Source organism: Eptatretus burgeri, chromosome 9 (genome assembly GCF_056783735.1).
Source record: "Eptatretus burgeri isolate ZD-2024b chromosome 9, Ebu_testis_v1, whole genome shotgun sequence".
Lineage (NCBI taxonomy): Eukaryota > Metazoa > Chordata > Myxini > Myxiniformes > Myxinidae > Eptatretus > Eptatretus burgeri.
The window spans coordinates 88000885-88017773 of NC_140969.1; positions in this window are offsets into that span (position 1 = coordinate 88000885).

A 16889-nucleotide genomic window follows, 5' to 3' on the forward strand; every position below is an offset into this window, starting at 1 on the left:
ACGACGACACTTTTCTGACGAACGCAGCCGCTTATATAAGCCCCGTGGCTTCGCCTTTGACCCCCTGCCTTCGACCTTTCACCTCGCTCCCCATTGGCCCGAGAAAAAGTGGGCGTGAATGCGTTTTGATCCATGAATTTGCATATAGCGACCGCCCTCCAACGCCCTGGAGGCGGGGCCAAATCGCCCCTTGCTCACCGATTGGACGGAACAAAAGTGGGCGTGAGTCGTTTTTGATCCGTTTTTGGAGCGGAAAGTCCGTGGTTTTGTACACGCTGTTCGGCGCGCGCCCTGCACGAGTCCAATACCGGTACCCACAAGCGGCGCAAGAACGGTGGCGATGCGACGGTTGCGAGGTGTGACGGTAAAGGTCGTGGCTGTTGTGGTGAAGCGGCGTTGTGGTGGGTGGTTGATGTTGTGATGACTGTTGAGACGTGGTTGGTGGTGGTAATAATGGCGGTTGGTCCAAAATAAAGATAGTAAAAGAAAAACGGCTATCCTGAAGAGTCGCAGCACGCATAAATGACATGTATTCCCACTAGACCACGGGTTTGGGCCTAACTACACATATACTTACCGAGATATCTCACCGAAGGGACCTGAATGGTGGTTTGCGAATTTGGTCAACCACAACACTACCCCCTCCCCTTTTTACAGACTCGTCCCGAGTCGTCAAATTCTCGTGTGCCATCATGTGTAGTTTTCCCCGAGTACATTTTACCTACGGATCCCTGAGTGCGACATTCATGGTATTCGTGTCCCCAAAATAAATAACCTGAGGGCTGCGTAACTACCTAAACAAACTCACTCACACGGACGACTTAAATAAAATTGCCGGCGCGAGGACAGACATGCCGGGGGCGCACTCATATTTACAGTACATCTTAACCTTAACTTACAAATTTTACACTAAACCATGGCCCAGGATCACTGAACTCTGCAAAAAGAAAGCAGTTAGCAGGGAGCCAGGCTGCTCGCATGCAGTCTCTGGCTCAAAACAATGCAGGTGACAGGGAACGTGGCTGGCTGCTCACACGCAGTCCAAGGCCTTCCTTTTTGAACTGAACGCAGTGAACCACAATGGTGCATGGGCTGCACAACCGTTGTCTCCGTGCCAGCTCAAGTGGCACACGCAATGAACACAACGAATGGATGGATGAATGGTTTGAACTGAACGCAGTGAACCACAACGGTGCATGGGCTGCACAACCGTAGTCTCCGTGCCAGCTCAAGTGGCACACGCAATGAACACAACGAATGGATGGATGAACACAAACACGGTGCACGGGCCGCCACTGCAGGCCCGTGTTGTAGCTGCCAACGGGGCAGTTCTCGCAGCTTGCAAACTGTTGCCTTGCGGATCCTGGCGCACATGGAAATGAACGGGGGGGGGGGGCAAAGCAAAAATTGAACGGGGCTGGTGAACATGGGCAGTGGGCATGGCATGGCAAAGGTGAGCAGGCAAACACAGCCCGCAGAAGAAGGCCGCTGCAGGCAAACACAGCCGGCAGATGAACTGGCCGGCACAGGCCTTGAAGAAAAACAGCCAGCCGGCAGATGAAGTGGGCCGGCACAGGCCTTGCAGCACAGCAGCTGCAGACGATCCAGCCGGCACAGGCCTTGCAGCACACAACAGCTGCCGATGAAGTTGGCCAGCCTCCGCCTTGAAGCAAAACACGGCCAGCCGATGAAGCTGGCCAGCCTTTGCCGTTCAGTGGAGGTTGGTGGAGGGGGTGCGGTGGTGCTGGCCACTCGGAAGGCGGGCTCGGACCTACCTACCTGTCTCCCTCCCAACCTATCGCCTTTGCCTGTCACTGTACATACCCACTCCCTTAATTTGTCAAACCCCAATTTAGCCCCAACTTATTTTTTTTGTTGTTTTTATTTTTACTTCCCCACTATAAATCGTCCCCTTACCCCCTTTATCGTCCTTGTTCGGCTAACCTATCCTGTCACCTAGCCTACTCCCAACCCCTACGTTCCCTTCCCGGAGGGGAACAAGGGAGAGCTAGCGTCCTGTGTCGAGGCCCAACTCAAGCCTCAGAATGGCCTCCCCAGAGTTCGGCGATCTATAACCAAAGTGGGTCCAGCGGCCCACAACGACAGCGAGGGGATGGATGGTGCGGAGGGGTACATCTCCTAATCTACCCTAACCATTTAACTGTTAAACTACCCCGGGGCTTTCAACAAGCGCCTCTCGCTTAAACTATTGGTTCTAACAACCCAGATTCCCGTCGCCTGTGTTGGTGTCCTCACAATTTCGGGCCTCGCCCCCCCAATTTTCTCTCCGTGCCCTCACACGGTCTCCTGGCTGGGACACGTGGCTCCCTTTGGCAGGCACGACCCTCTGCCGAATCTCCCGCTATGGCACCCCCGGGCACTACACTGCCTCCGAGCCTACCAGCTCCCTAACACCGGGGAGTGCCCCCCATGGCACCTCCCCTGAAACGCACACGTGGCAGGCTGGCTTCCCAGGCCCCTTTCCGAGGGTCACCCTTGCCCATAACACTGCCCACGCGGCTAATGGCGCCCCGGGCCCCCGCACCAAGCAGGCGCACCCGTGCCCACTACGCTATCCCGGCCCCCCATGGGCCCTTGGCCTACCACGGCCGACTAGCCTGGTGCCCGGGGTACCCACTCAGCGATACTCACCTTTCGCAGCCACGCTCCCAGCCCGTCAACAGGGCTCCTGCACCCCTCCAAACGGGTTTCGAGCCTACACTCCCACCAACAACAAAACGACCTCCATTTTGTAAATTTGACTAACCCCCTAACTCACTCTACACTGACCCCGGGGTCCCTTGGGCGGGAGTCACTCCTCCCCCCAATCACTCATCGCACCATGCATTCCCCATTCGCTCCACACACACACAGACCCGCTGGCCTCACTCACTCACCAAGCACATGCTTCCAATCCACTCACCAACAACTCTTCAACACACACACGACTGAACTCTGCCATCCTTCTAACTACTTCCCCTAACTAACTCGTGCTCCCACGTCGTCCCTTATACTACAGCACGTTCCTTTTAACACTACGTAGCTAAACTACGCCCCCTCTACACATTCACAAGTCTGTCACTGTCTCCAAATCTCTAAAATAACTTTCATTTCCCCACCTAAAGCTCATCTAAATCCCTCTACCTAATCCATTCCACGGACTCCATGAGGACTTACCCCTGCCCCATGAAGTCGGTCTAACTAAGCTAACCCTTCCCCCTAACTAGTTTCCATCCTGTGCCCCGGGTCAAGGGGGTCTTCCACCCCTTGCCCAGGAATCCTGTGCACCCGAAAGTGAGGCTTACTGTTTTTTTTTTTCATGCGCAGCACCAGCGCGGCAACTCGCGCACTTTGCACCTGCCCGTGACGTCATGCAGCTGCACGTGTTCCTCGTCCCTCCTTGGACGGTACCATCCGGCAGGGATTCCCCTCCTGCCGGATTCCAACCCCACGTGCAGCCATGACGTCACCGTGCGCATAAAAAAAACACAAGCCCCACGTCTCGAGGGGTTCCCCACGCGAACACATGTGCTTTGCCCGTTGGAGCTTAACACACACGAACGCGTGGAGAACCCGTCCGGTCCAAATCCGTAATCCTGCCTAAACTTTGTCCGTCCGCGGGATCGGCAAATCCACGGCTGGCGTTTCCGGACCGGGACTTCACTCTCGCAAGCGAGCACGTGGTGGTCTCGTGCGTTGCACAGCACGGACCTCGTGCTCACTGCTGGGTGAACCCAGCACGGTCCCCGAAACAAGTACAGCCGCTACTCGGCTTTCTTTCTTCTCATGTCTCCGTCGTCGTCGCCATTCAACACACGCACACCTGCGTGTTACGACGCTCACACTCCATTCCATTACATTCACACCGGGAGACGCGGCTGCGTGCTCCCGCATGCCAACCGACATCTCCCTCACATACCGCTCTCTCACACACACGGTCTCCCTTGCACACAGCGACCTTGCACACGGCCGTTCACTCACGCACGCGGGGGCACTCACCCGCGGTGCCTCACTCATACACCGTGCCTCACTCACACACGCGGGGGCACTCACCCGCGGTTCCTCATCCACACACGGCCCCTCACTCACACACGCGGGGGCACTCACCCGCGGTGCCTCATCCACACTCCGTGCCTCACTCACACACGCGGGGGCACTCACCCGCGGTGCCTCATCCACACTGGCCGTTTCATCCACACACACGGCCTCACTCACACACGGTTCCACACACGCGGGGGCACTCACCCGCGGTGCCTCACTCACACTCCGTTCCTCATCCACACACGCGGGGGCACTCACCCGCGGTGCCTCACTCACTTGCGGTGCCCCTTTTACACACGGCGTGCTGGGAAGCACGTACACCGGCATAATCGCCACCACACCACTCACACACGGGGTCGCTTCCACACACGGGGACGCACTCACACCTTGCACCACACACACAGGGACAACCACACTGGGGATTCGTGTCCCCACAAGGGTCTCCGGGGCCTCTATACCCCCCAAGCTTTCCGTGCACCCGTCCGCAGCACTCGTCCCCTCAACCTCGCAAAGCACGACCGAACTCACCTGGTCGTGACTCGCCTCAAGGGGGCATACTCCCTCCCCTCGTTCCTGGAGGAGGCCATCCAGCTGCTCGCACTGGTCCTCCACCCAGTCCGCCAGCTCACCCCCATTATCCTCCACTACCTCCGTGTGTGTGTGCGCGTCACTTACACCGTCTTCATCGTGCAGTCTCTCCTCTGTCGTTCCCTTCCCGGCTACCGTCACTGCCAACTCTTCACCCTTTACCTCCCTTGTCTCAACTATTATAAGTTTCTGTTGTCGTCACCTCGTGTCTCGTCTCACACGTTTTGGTCTCCCCATTTAATTTTTCCCTTTCGGTCACCGTCGATTCTTCTGTCACGACCCTCGCCCAACACGCCCCCCGAATTATTTTTTTACCCGCCTCCACCGCGGGCCTGTCAGCCGTTGCACCCCCTTCCAGCTCGTTTGCTCCCACACGTGGAGTCGCCATTCCCAGCTCCCTGGTCACGGCCTTCATGCCCGCCTGCAGGCATCGGCCCATGTTCTGCGTCTCACCCCGTAGCTCTTTCATTTCTTTTTTCATGTTTGCTTCCATTCCGTTTATTTGCTTGTTCATTTCGTTTTTCATTTCATTTGTATTTGTATCCATCTTTTCGTTCATGCCTTTCATTTCGTTTTTTATTTCATTTGTATTTGCATCCATCTTTTCGTTCATGTTCGCATTTATCTTCGCTGTCATTTCCGCCAGCATGGCGAATAGCTGGGCCATGTCGGGTGCGCTTGGGTGAGTCGTTTCGGCAGGGATCGGGGAAGGGTTTTGGTGGTGAGGGGGAGGGGAGGTGTCATACACCGCGGCCGCTGCCGCACCTATTTCGGGCTCTGGGTTCAGTTGGACGAGTTCATGTTCCTGCACGGGGATTTCATCCTGGGCCATGGATCCTACACATTCTACATCCATTTCTAATACCCCCGGCTCCTGCTCGCCTTGAGACGCCACCTTGCTTCTCTTAAAGGGTTAATTTGAATCGCTCGTAATTTGGAGGGAATCGGGGGTCGCTTCTCTCACCCCTGGACCGATTCCCGTGAATTTAGCTGGAGACAGGAGAGCCCGTTTTCCTGTTCTCCGATACCAGTGCCGCGAGGAGGGCGATGGATTTGTATCCCACTCCTGACACCAGTGTTACGGATTCGCGCCCGCCGGCGTGCTGACGGCCACGTAACTCGAATCGCGGCACGTCGCCCACCAGACGGACAATCCAGTCGTGACCCTCTCGGACTAACGCCGGGAACCAGTCACGGGTGGACCTTTCGGTCTCACCGCGATCGAGCCAATCGGCCCCCGCGTGGGATAGGGTTGCTCGCCAAATTCGACCTACCTAAGTACCCACACGGAGGGTAGACCGGGCGATCGCACCTCGCCGCAGGTCGACGTCGGACACGGGCCACTTAAGCGACCCGTTCCGTACTATCGGGATAACCGAGCGGTGTTATCGTCGGCCTCGATGGTTCGATTAATTATCGGGCGTATTCAGCCCACTACCAACCCTTTACGTGAAGCAAGATGAGGATTCAATGAAAGAAATGACGAAGCGAAGCGGGAAAACAGTTCAACATAAAGCACATTTATTCGCGATGAACGGCAAGCACACATATACAATTCCACCAAAAGCACACAAAAAAAAAAAACACAATTCCATTTACACAAAAAGCAAATGCGACAATGCAGATCTAATACCGATTACGCGAGCACACGGCAACACTTATACAATTTTACTTCACAGACGGCGCCGACAACACACATTCCCAAAGCAAAAGAAAAGAACCCACCCTCCAGGATGAGGGGTTGGCGGGCCTGGAGCCGAGACCGTGTCGGGCCTACCCGTCTGGTGATGAGACGCGGAGCGGCGGTGGTGCCTCAACTCCGCGGGCCTCGCGGACAGTGTCTGGTAGGGGGTGGGAAGGGGGCCCCCTTGGTCGCACTATCTCAGCGCGGGGGAAACAGGAGGGGGTTGCTGATGCTCGGGGAAAGGAGGATTTTTACTCTGTCTCGGGTCCCGCGACGAGCGTCTCCACCTCGACCAGGTCGCGCCGTCGGCCTCCCTGGTGTGCAGCTCCCGGCACCGACGCGAGCACCCCCTCGTCTGCCTTCGCCGCCGCCGCCTCTCCACAGCTCCGTCCTCTTCGCTCCGACTCCAACGCACACGACGAGCAGCTCCACCGCCCGCGAAGTCTTGACCCTTTGCTTCCGACTCTCCTCTTCTTGACTCTCCGACCTCGTTCTGCTCCTTCTCTCGTTCCCTCTTGCGACTCTCTTGCAACTCCCTCTGACTGACGAACACCGTCCTTTTATCCCCCCGTGGCTTCGCCTTTGACCCCCTGCCTTCGACCTTTCACCTCGCTCCCCATTGGCCCGAGAAAAAGTGGGCGTGAATGCGTTTTGATCCATGAATTTGCATATAGCGACCGCCCTCCAACGCCCTGGAGGCGGGGCCAAATCGCCCCTTGCTCACCGATTGGACGGAACAAAAGTGGGCGTGAGTTTGTTTTTGATCCGTTTTTGGAGCGGAAAGTCCGTGGTTTTGTACACGCTGTTCGGCGCGCGCCCTGCATGAGTCCAATACCGGTACCCACAAGCGGCGCAAGAACGGTGGCGATGCGACGGTTGCGAGGTGTGACGGTAAAGGTCGTGGCTGTTGTGGTGAAGCGGCGTTGTGGTGGGTGGTTGATGTTGTGACGACTGTTGAGACGTGGTTGGTGGTGGTAATAATGGCGGTTGGTCCAAAATAAAGATAGTAAAAGAAAAACGGCTATCCTGAAGAGTCGCAGCACGCATAAATGACATGTATTCCCACTAGACCACGGGTTTGGGCCTAACTACACATATACTTACCGAGATATCTCACCTAAGGGACCTGAATGGTGGTTTGCGAATTTCGTCAACCACAACAATATATTAAGACATTTAAAGTGCGTGTTGAAGTACCTTGGTGTAAAACCAGAAACGGCAGCAATTTCAGACGCCATTTTGGATTTCTGAAAGAGCTTAAGCGGTTTTATTCGTTTTTGTGTGTTTCAAAATCTTCCGATATGTATTGTATTGAGTTCCTTATACTTCAAAACATATGTGTAGACATTTAAAATGTGTTATAGGTAAACCTACTTGCAAAGTTATGAGAAAAACAGGAAATGGCGGCCATTTTGGACGCCATTTTGGATTGCGGAAAACGCTCAAGGAGGATTCATGAGGACTTATAGTATGTTATTTCACACACAGTCCTGGACCTTTCCTGAAAAAAATCAGCTTGTTACCAAAAATGTCCAGGTTAAACCCTAATGCTCTTGGACTATATCCTCCATTTTGTGCCTATCCTCCATTTCGTGCCTATCCTCCATTTCGAGCATATCCTCCATTTCGTGCCTATCCGCCATTTCGAGCCTATCCGCCATTTCGTGCCTATCCTCCATTTCGAGCCTATCCTCTATTTCGTGCCTATCCTCCATTTCGAGCCTGTCCTCAATTTCGTGCTTATCCGCTATTTCGAGCCTGTCCTCCATTTCGAGCCTATCCGCCATTTCGAGTCTATCCGCCATTTCGAGCCTATCCGCCATTTCGAGCCTATCCGCCATTTCGAGCCTATCCTCTATTTCGAGCCGATCCTCCATTTCGAGCCTGTCCTCAAATTCGTGCTTATCCGCTATTTCGAGCCTATCCGCCATTTCGAGCCTATCCGCCATTTCGAGCCTATCCTCCATTTCGTGCCTATCCGCCATTTCGAGCCTATCCGCCATTTCGAGCCTATCCGCCATTTCGTGCCTATCCTCTATTTCGAGCCTATCCTCCATTTCGGGTCTGTCCTCAATTTTGTGCCTATCCGCTATTTCGAGCCTGTCCTCCATTTCGAGCCTATCCACCATTTCGAGCCTATCCTCCATTTCGAGCCAATCCGCCATTTCGAGCCTATCCTCTATTTCGAGCCAATCCTCCATTTTAAGCCTGTCCTCAATTTCGTGCCTATCTGCCATTTCGAGCCTGTCCTCCATTTCGAGCCTGTCCTCCATTTCGAGCCTGTCCTCCATTTCGAGCCTGTCCTCCATTTCGAGCCTGTCCTCCATTTCGAGCCTGTCCTCCATTTCGAGCCTGTCCTCCATTTCGAGCCTGTCCTCCATTTCGAGCCTGTCCTCCATTTCGAGCCTGTCCTCCATTTCAAGCCTATCCGCCATTTCGAGCCTGTCCTCCATTTCGAGCCTGTCCTCCATTTCGAGCCTGTCCTCCATTTCGAGCCTATCCGCCATTTCAAGCCTATCCTCCATTTCGAGCATACGTTTATTCTCCTCAGAAAAAAAAATACATATTTCTCTCCCTTAAATTTCCATGTGTTCTTTTCTCCCGACACCAATCAACTATACAATTTATACTCCGATTACAACTCCCAATTCTTTTTTATTTTTAAGCTTTCGCTCGCTTCGGGACCAAATATCGTGGGCCCGATCGATTCTAAAATCCCACCCGATGCCAAATGGCACGGGGATGCTGGGGTTCGAATCCGACTGCCCGACAAGCAAATGTCGTGGGGGTGGTCGGCCTTCCAGGGTATATATATATATATATATATATATATATATATATATATATATATATATATATATATATATATATATATATATATATATATATATATATATATATATATATATATATATATATATATATATATATATGATCCTTCCAGGGATTGGTTGATACATCAAATAAATTAACTGAACAAAGAGAGGCCTCTTGGAGAAACAACAGATGGAACTTTTTAAGGTTTAAAACCACAGACACAGGGTGAGAAATGGTCTGTTATCGGAGCTTGTTTACTGTCCTGGTGAAAGAGTATTTGATTTCTTGCTGGCAATCTGGAAAGCAATAAGGTTTTACAAGGTTTTTACGACTACAGAGGAATGTGTTTATTCTGCCTCCAACTGGCTTTCCGAGCATATATTTATTAAATTCTTTTTCAAAGCACTAACTAAAGCCAATTGGGATTTTACCTCATTTTAAATTAAATTAAGAATTTAGTATCCACATCACCTTGGTAGTGATATTCATGTCTCTGCAAGCTGTGAGCCAGAGGTCAATAGATGTCTGGGTCGGGCCTGGGGAGTCATGGATTCACTGGATCATGGGGTGTGGCACTGCCGGTACCCGTGCGGGAGGACGAAAGTCCGAGTCTTCAGGTCCTTGGTGCTTCCAGTCTTGCTCTATGGATGTGAGACTTGGACTCTGACCAAGGATCTGAGATGGAGACTTAATTCCTTTGGTAGCAGGTCTCTTCAGAGAATCCTTGGCGATGGCTGGCGGACTTTGTGTCAAACGTGTGGTTGCTGAGAGAGACTCAAATGAGATTTGTAATCTGCATAGTCTGTGAGTGTCAGCTGCGGCTGGACGGACATGTGGCTCGTTTTCCTGACGCTGATCCTGCTCACCAGATTCTCTCAATGAGGGAGTCTCATTAGTGGAGGAGGCCAATGGGCTGACCACGTGCCTCGTATTGCAGCAGGTTGATCAGTATCTCAAGGAGATGGGGATGGGCCAGGCATCTGCCTGGGGGATGGTTAGGCGGAGGCCCCTTGAGTACCAGCAGAAAGTGGATGCAGCGACGCGCTGCTCCGACGCATACTCCCATAGCTGACCTGACCTGACCTGACCTGACCTGATATGGACTGGTGTCACAGCTTTCCATCAGTCTCTCATCGATCATTTGGAATGCAAAGATCTCAATATTATTGGAATCTCCCCAAATGAGACAGAAGCAACAAGGCCTATTGTTCTGAGGTTGCACAGTCAAGCAATAAGCAACAACCAAACTCCACACTCCTGAACTTTCCATCCCGTCACTCACACACGAAGAAGCTTTTGTAAAGTTTAATTCTAACTTGGGTAAATGAATATTTGACATTAAATTCAAAACATGTTATCAGTGATACTGCCTCAACTTTCACATGCACACATGACAAAGTCTTTACTCTACTCACTGCTGTAATAAATGCTCATACAGATAATGTAGCTGCACAAAATAATTATATCCCAGATGAGATAGCCATCAAAACAAACAACAATAAAAAAGTTAGATTACACTGGTTATTTAATAACTCAGTGTAAAGGACAAATTAATGAAAAGCTGATGTTGAATGAGGAGTAACAATAAGACCTGACAAATCAAAGGTCACCAAAAACTTGAAGATGATGTTCTGCTGTTCTCTTAAACAGCACCGTTTCTGCACAGGAGACAATGAGACATGTCTGCTGGCAATGTGATTTTAATCATATTATATTATCGTGGATCCAGGGTTTGAGGCCTGCCACGAGGGGAAGCACTTGGGTCCCTGCTGAATGCCCGGTCCTGAGGCTGCTCGGCACAGATAACTCTGTGCACCGGCAGGTTATGAAGCAACTACGAACTCCATTGGCACGGCCAATCCGGGCAGGGTTACATGATTTCATGTGATACCTTACCTGTGGACGGCTGGCTAATTGGAGTCAGTGCCCTCAGTGCACACTCAGATTACTGCTGAGCATTTTCATGAGTGTGCACTGGCTGACAAAGCAAATTGTTGGGGTAGAACGTCCTGTCTAACCTTACTTGTGCACCACATCAGACCAATAACTGAGACAGAATGGAAATAGCAACAAAGAATTATTCATTACAAGTGCACAAGCAAGCAATCATTTAAAAGTAGGTATTTCTAAGGAAGAAAGCAAAAAGGCACATAAGAGAAGATTTAACCATAACATGTATTCTTCTTCAATCTTACTTAAACAAAAGACTTCGACATCGTTCAAACAGGGACGAAGAATAAAACAAGAAGAACTTGAAAACAAAATAAAAGCAATGAATGGAGAAAAGGAAAGACTGCTTTCCTTTTCTCCCTCACCTCACACAAATATACAGGAAGATGCGGAGGAAAATGGATGGGGAAGATGGGCAGTGGTGATGTGAAGTGATGGGGACACGCAGCCACGTCCTTGAGGTGCTCGTGTGGGAGCTGGATTATTAAATGTAATATAATAATCTTGTAAAAAGCAAAATTTACTTAGTTCTTGTCTTCAATAAATTGATTAACTTAGTTTAGAAATGATTTACTGGTACAGCTAATAGACATGCATGCTGATGGAGCTAAAATATGCATACTGATTGAGCAAGGTACACATGCTGAGTGAGCTTGTAAGAAAAACGCACACTCAGTCAAAATAACCTGTTGTTAAGATGTATCTGTTAAATGATATCTTGACCTGTGATCAAGGTAGTCAGCAGAATGAAACAATGATTCTCTCTTACCCTTCCCACACCCCTCTCCTCTTACGAAAGGCAAATTCCAACCATTGTACTTTCTCTTACCCCTCCCCACACCCCTCTCCTTGCATCAGATAACAAGCTCAAACCATTGTAAACCATTGTATGAGGTATGTTTGAACAAACCAACACCATTGTACGTATTGAAATACCATTGTATATGGCTTATCTGAAGTCAACAAAGTTTCATCTGATATCTTGGTACAAACTGTATATAAACGCTCAGAAAAGCTCTGTAACTTTAAGTCACCAGCTGGCAACCATGTCGTAGGCTGGGGTCTTCCTTTCATGCATGGAAGTGTCTTCTATTGTATGGAATAAATGGCTTGTATATGAACTTACTTGATGTCTTTTTGAGATAGTAGGCCTCGGTCTCCACACTAGGACCCAGGAGGTGAGTCCTCGCTGATGTCCCAGATATGCGAGCTAGATGTGAGACTCGCCCTCCTCTGCCTCAGATCCTTCCCCCTCAGACCCCCGTCGATGAGGTGTCGTCGTTCACTCTCCTCATCCTTCATGGCTGACAGGATCGTGTGGTGGAAAATAATTCAATTTCCACAAGTTGGATCAGCATTCCAAATGGAGAATCTTTAATTTCGTATATGCGGAGGAAGAACATTGATTCACTGAAACATTCGAATGGACTTCACTGAAACAGAAGCCCGAAGCAATTCCTCTTATACACAATTTGACATTCCAAAGAATGGGAAGGTGATGAGCATTCAGCAAAATAACTCAAAACTGCAATACGTGTCTACTTTGGGTGGGAGGGAGAAATGACGCAATCACGGCAAAAGTTTGCAGTGTTATCAACCAGGTCACCCTGTTTCTATACAGCGAGCGAGACCTTTCTTCAAAGTAAGATATTCCTTTTATCAATATGTAGGTCAAAAGACTCTTGGGAAAAGGGAAACATTACTGAAAGCCAATTCGACTATAATAAAAAATTAAATTTATAAAGTACCAGCAACAATTATAAATTGAGAACTACATGAATATAATTATTTTTCTTCCACAATAGAGAGGGCAGGATGACGCTCGTGGAAGGAGTGTTCTTTCCCACAGAAAATTGACACCAACTGCTCGTGAAACTTTCCTTTCTTTTCTCTCGCACGTTTTTGTTCCTTCCCTCACAAGCCTTCTGCATTCTGCCCTCTCTTTTGCTTTTTGCCTTTTGCTTCTTCTCTTTCTGCTTTCTGAGCCGTCTGCTCAGGAGCGCTCTTCGTCCCTACTCACACGAGCTTGTGACAAGTCCTTCTCTTCGCCTGTCTGCTTCTTATTCACATCAGCTTTCTTTTCATCCCCCCACAAGCCTTCTCCCCATCCCATTGGTCTGCAGCCGATGGGGGCGGGTGCATGACGTCACTTGTGGAAATTGCGGCACCAGTCTAAAGGAAGTCTAACTAAGCCACCATCCTGCCCTTTACGTGGCCAAAGCTGAAACAAGAACCCCCAGCCCCCTCCTTCACGCGGAAAATGCCCAGTTGCACTGTTTTGCACTGTACCATGCCCACGAGAAGTCCTCGCAGGTCTTGCCGAGCACCAAGAGCCACGAACATGCATGCAAAACGTGACATGAACATGCATGCGAGAGCACCTGATGGGTCATCAAGCAATGCGCGGTTGGACGGAACAGGGAAAGGAACCCCGCATGACCGAGGGATGACCAAACAACCACGGGATTGAAGGCAAGACCGATGGGATGAAGGAGGGACTGTTGAAGGGACGTTTGATGGAGGGGAGATTTTTGGTGGACCGTTGAAATGAGCCGATGGGGAAAATGGAGGGATGATTGAAAGTAACAAAGGGATTGAACAGAAGGATGGTGTGAAGGAAGAAAGATTGAAAGTAAGAGAGATTGAACAGAATAATGGTGTGAAGGAAGAAAGATTGAAAGTAAGAGAAGCAGAGGGGGGAAGACATTACACAAGACAAATACAGCCTAGCCAATGCATGCCCTTCAAATAGCCCTTTGACAAGGGACCAAGGACTATCGATACAAAGGCTAATGAAATAACTGATCCTTGGGTCACATGTTCATGTATGAAATCCAAAAAAACTCCACATATTTGAGTCTCCCAATGTTAATTGCATATACAAAGTTACATTTAATAATACTTTAAAATGTGTCCATAATTGCATTTTACGTTTTTTGATCCCACTTCAAAAACTTTAAAACTTATCAGATATGGCGTTCTACGTATGCAATTATGATGTCATAATGAAGGCACTACGAAGTCATAAAAACATAGAAGCAATACCTTTGGTGCTCACGTGATAGTGGCTGGATAAGATAACTAGATAACCACTTTTGTCGCACTTTTTTGACTCCTGTCGCAGTCAACGTGTGGCCCTAAATGGAGTTCTTTCATCCCCGCTTCCTGTGCAGGCTGGAGTTCCTCAAGGTAGCGTTCTGGGCCCTGTTCTTTTTCTGGTTTTCATCAATGATCTCTCCGACTCTCTGGAAAATCCTCTATTTCTCTTTGCCGACGACTCCACCCTCTGCCGTACCATCTGTCATCCCTCAGACCGGCAAGCAGCAGCTTCTTCGCTCATTGCAGATCTGGATAAAATCACAAACTGGTCCAACACGTGGAACATGTCTTTCAATCCAGACAAATCTCACACTCTCTCTATGTCTCTTCGAAAGGACCATTTAGAAACCCCCCCCCCCATCCACTTTCTCAACAATCCTCTGGAAGTAGTCTTTTCTTTCAAGCTTCTGGGTCTCACTATCTGCCATGACCTTTCCTGGGAAAGTCACATTTCCAACCTCGCCTCAAAAGCCAGTCGCCGACTGGGAATCCTCTGTCGTGCAAAGTCCTTCCTTGGCCCTCTTGAGCTCCTGACCACTTACAAAGCTTTTGTCCGTAGCCTGATGGAGTACTGCTCTCCCCTCTGGGCTGGTGCTCCTGCCTCCCACCTTTCTCGGCTTCATGCTGTCGAAACCAGGGCATTTAGGATCATCGGCATCTCCCGCAATGAAGCTGAGTCTTTGGGCCTCTCACTCAATCACCGCAGGTTGGTCGGTGGTCATTCTGTCTTCTACCGACTCCTCTCCAGCCTTGCCCCCCCCTGCTCTCTCTGCGATTTGCCCCCACCACATTTCCACAGGGCGCTCAAGGTCCGCCAACAACCCCCTTCTGGTAAAACTACCAAAATCACGAATCACTGCTCATCTTCACTCTTTCATTCCTCTTTTTTACCGCCTTTGGAATAAACTTCCTCACTCTATTCATTCCCATTCTTCCCTCCAGGTTTTCAAAACAGCTGTTCACCACCACCTCTTATCATCCCCCATCCAAATCCTCGATCTTTTCTACCCCCGATAATCCACCCAAGCCCACTTCCTTCAATTCCCCTGCTTTCCTTCCTGAAAGTCCCTGTAATGTCCATCTTCTCTTCACCATGTTCCTCGTCCCATCCCCATCCCTCTCCCTTCCGCAATTCACCTAATGTGTCTGTTCCCCACTGTTTTGTCCCTCCCACTCCTGCCCCTCTTGTCTCATGCCCCCTTGCTGTGAATTGTGTGTTAGCTCTCATACGAGCCTCGACAAGGTATACAAAAAAAAAAACACTGGTAGTCATGGATTACCGACAAAATATTTAATATTAAGGGATCGTCATATATAAAAAAAAATTATATGCTGGCATCTGAAAGTCTGGCTGGAAGCTGGTCTAGCGTCAATGGAATGTGTGCTTCGACAATGTCCATATGTCTGCTTGAATTCTGATCACCTTCTGATCGTAAATTTCCCTCCAGCCTTTTAATTCAATCTGACCTCTGAATAACCGCTGCAAAATAGCTTTTGAGTGATCTCTTCCCGAACCCCAAAAATTCAAGCCTCATTAATTGAAAACTACCAGATATCATCCCATAATCTCACCCTCCCCACTTTTGCTTATTAAAAAAGAAACTCAAGATCCATGTACTAGTAGGATCAGATGATAAAGCATGTTGCTTTTTTGTGTTATTGGATTTCCTCTGATTCTTCATATGCATATGTATGAAATAAATGGTTCAACTGCACAAGAGGAATTGAATTCTTGGGCACACCTATGACATAAAAAAAATCACACTTGTTCCTCATGAGGAGTACTTGCCATGTGCCAAGTTTCAATTGTTTCCTTGGTACGGTTTAAGAGATACAGAGGTGCAAATTTTTTCTGTTTTACCAAAATGGCTGTCACACCACGTGACATATGACGTCATAACTATCATTATAACATTCTACATGAGTAGTCACTCATATAGTGAAAATTTCGTCTCAATCCAACAAGCAGTAGCGGAGAAAAACACTAAATTTCTGTGCGGACAAAGAAACAAATAAACAAGAAGAAGACCTCGAGCAGAGCACGCACAATACTTGCAAAATCCATAAAACAAATTTGACCTCAAAAATAATTGGTGGTTGAATTAAATGAGCAAATATGCAACTCCTCTTCAAATATCAAGTCAATCGGATGAAAATTGACAATTTTAGAAATTTGGCCTATGTTGTCCTTTGGCCTATGTTGACCATGAAAATAATTGGTGGTTCAATTCAGTGACCTGATTGGCAAATCCTCTTCAAATTTCAAGTTGTTGACCTCACCTTAGTTGTTAACCTTGGACCTATGTTGACCTGTTGACCTTAAAAAGAATTGGTTGGTTCAATTCAGTGCCATGAAATATAAATCCTCCAAATTTCAGATCAATCGGATGAAAATTGAGGATTTGAGAAATCTCACCTAAGTTGTTGACCTTTGGCCTATGTTGACCTTTTGACCTCAAAAACAACAGGCTTCTTTCTTATGACATACTCTACCATGTGGTGAAGTTTTGTGAAGATCGTTTGAAAATTGTGACCTGTAGGTGACAAACAGACAGCCAGACAAACAGACAGACAGACAAACAGACAGACAGACAGACAAACAAGCCGGTAGGTGGACATGGGTAGTCGCCTACCCAATAGAACCTGACGCGATGGGCCCATTCGATGGGGAATGACCTGAGGATTAAGCACAAGAAAATTCATGATTCTA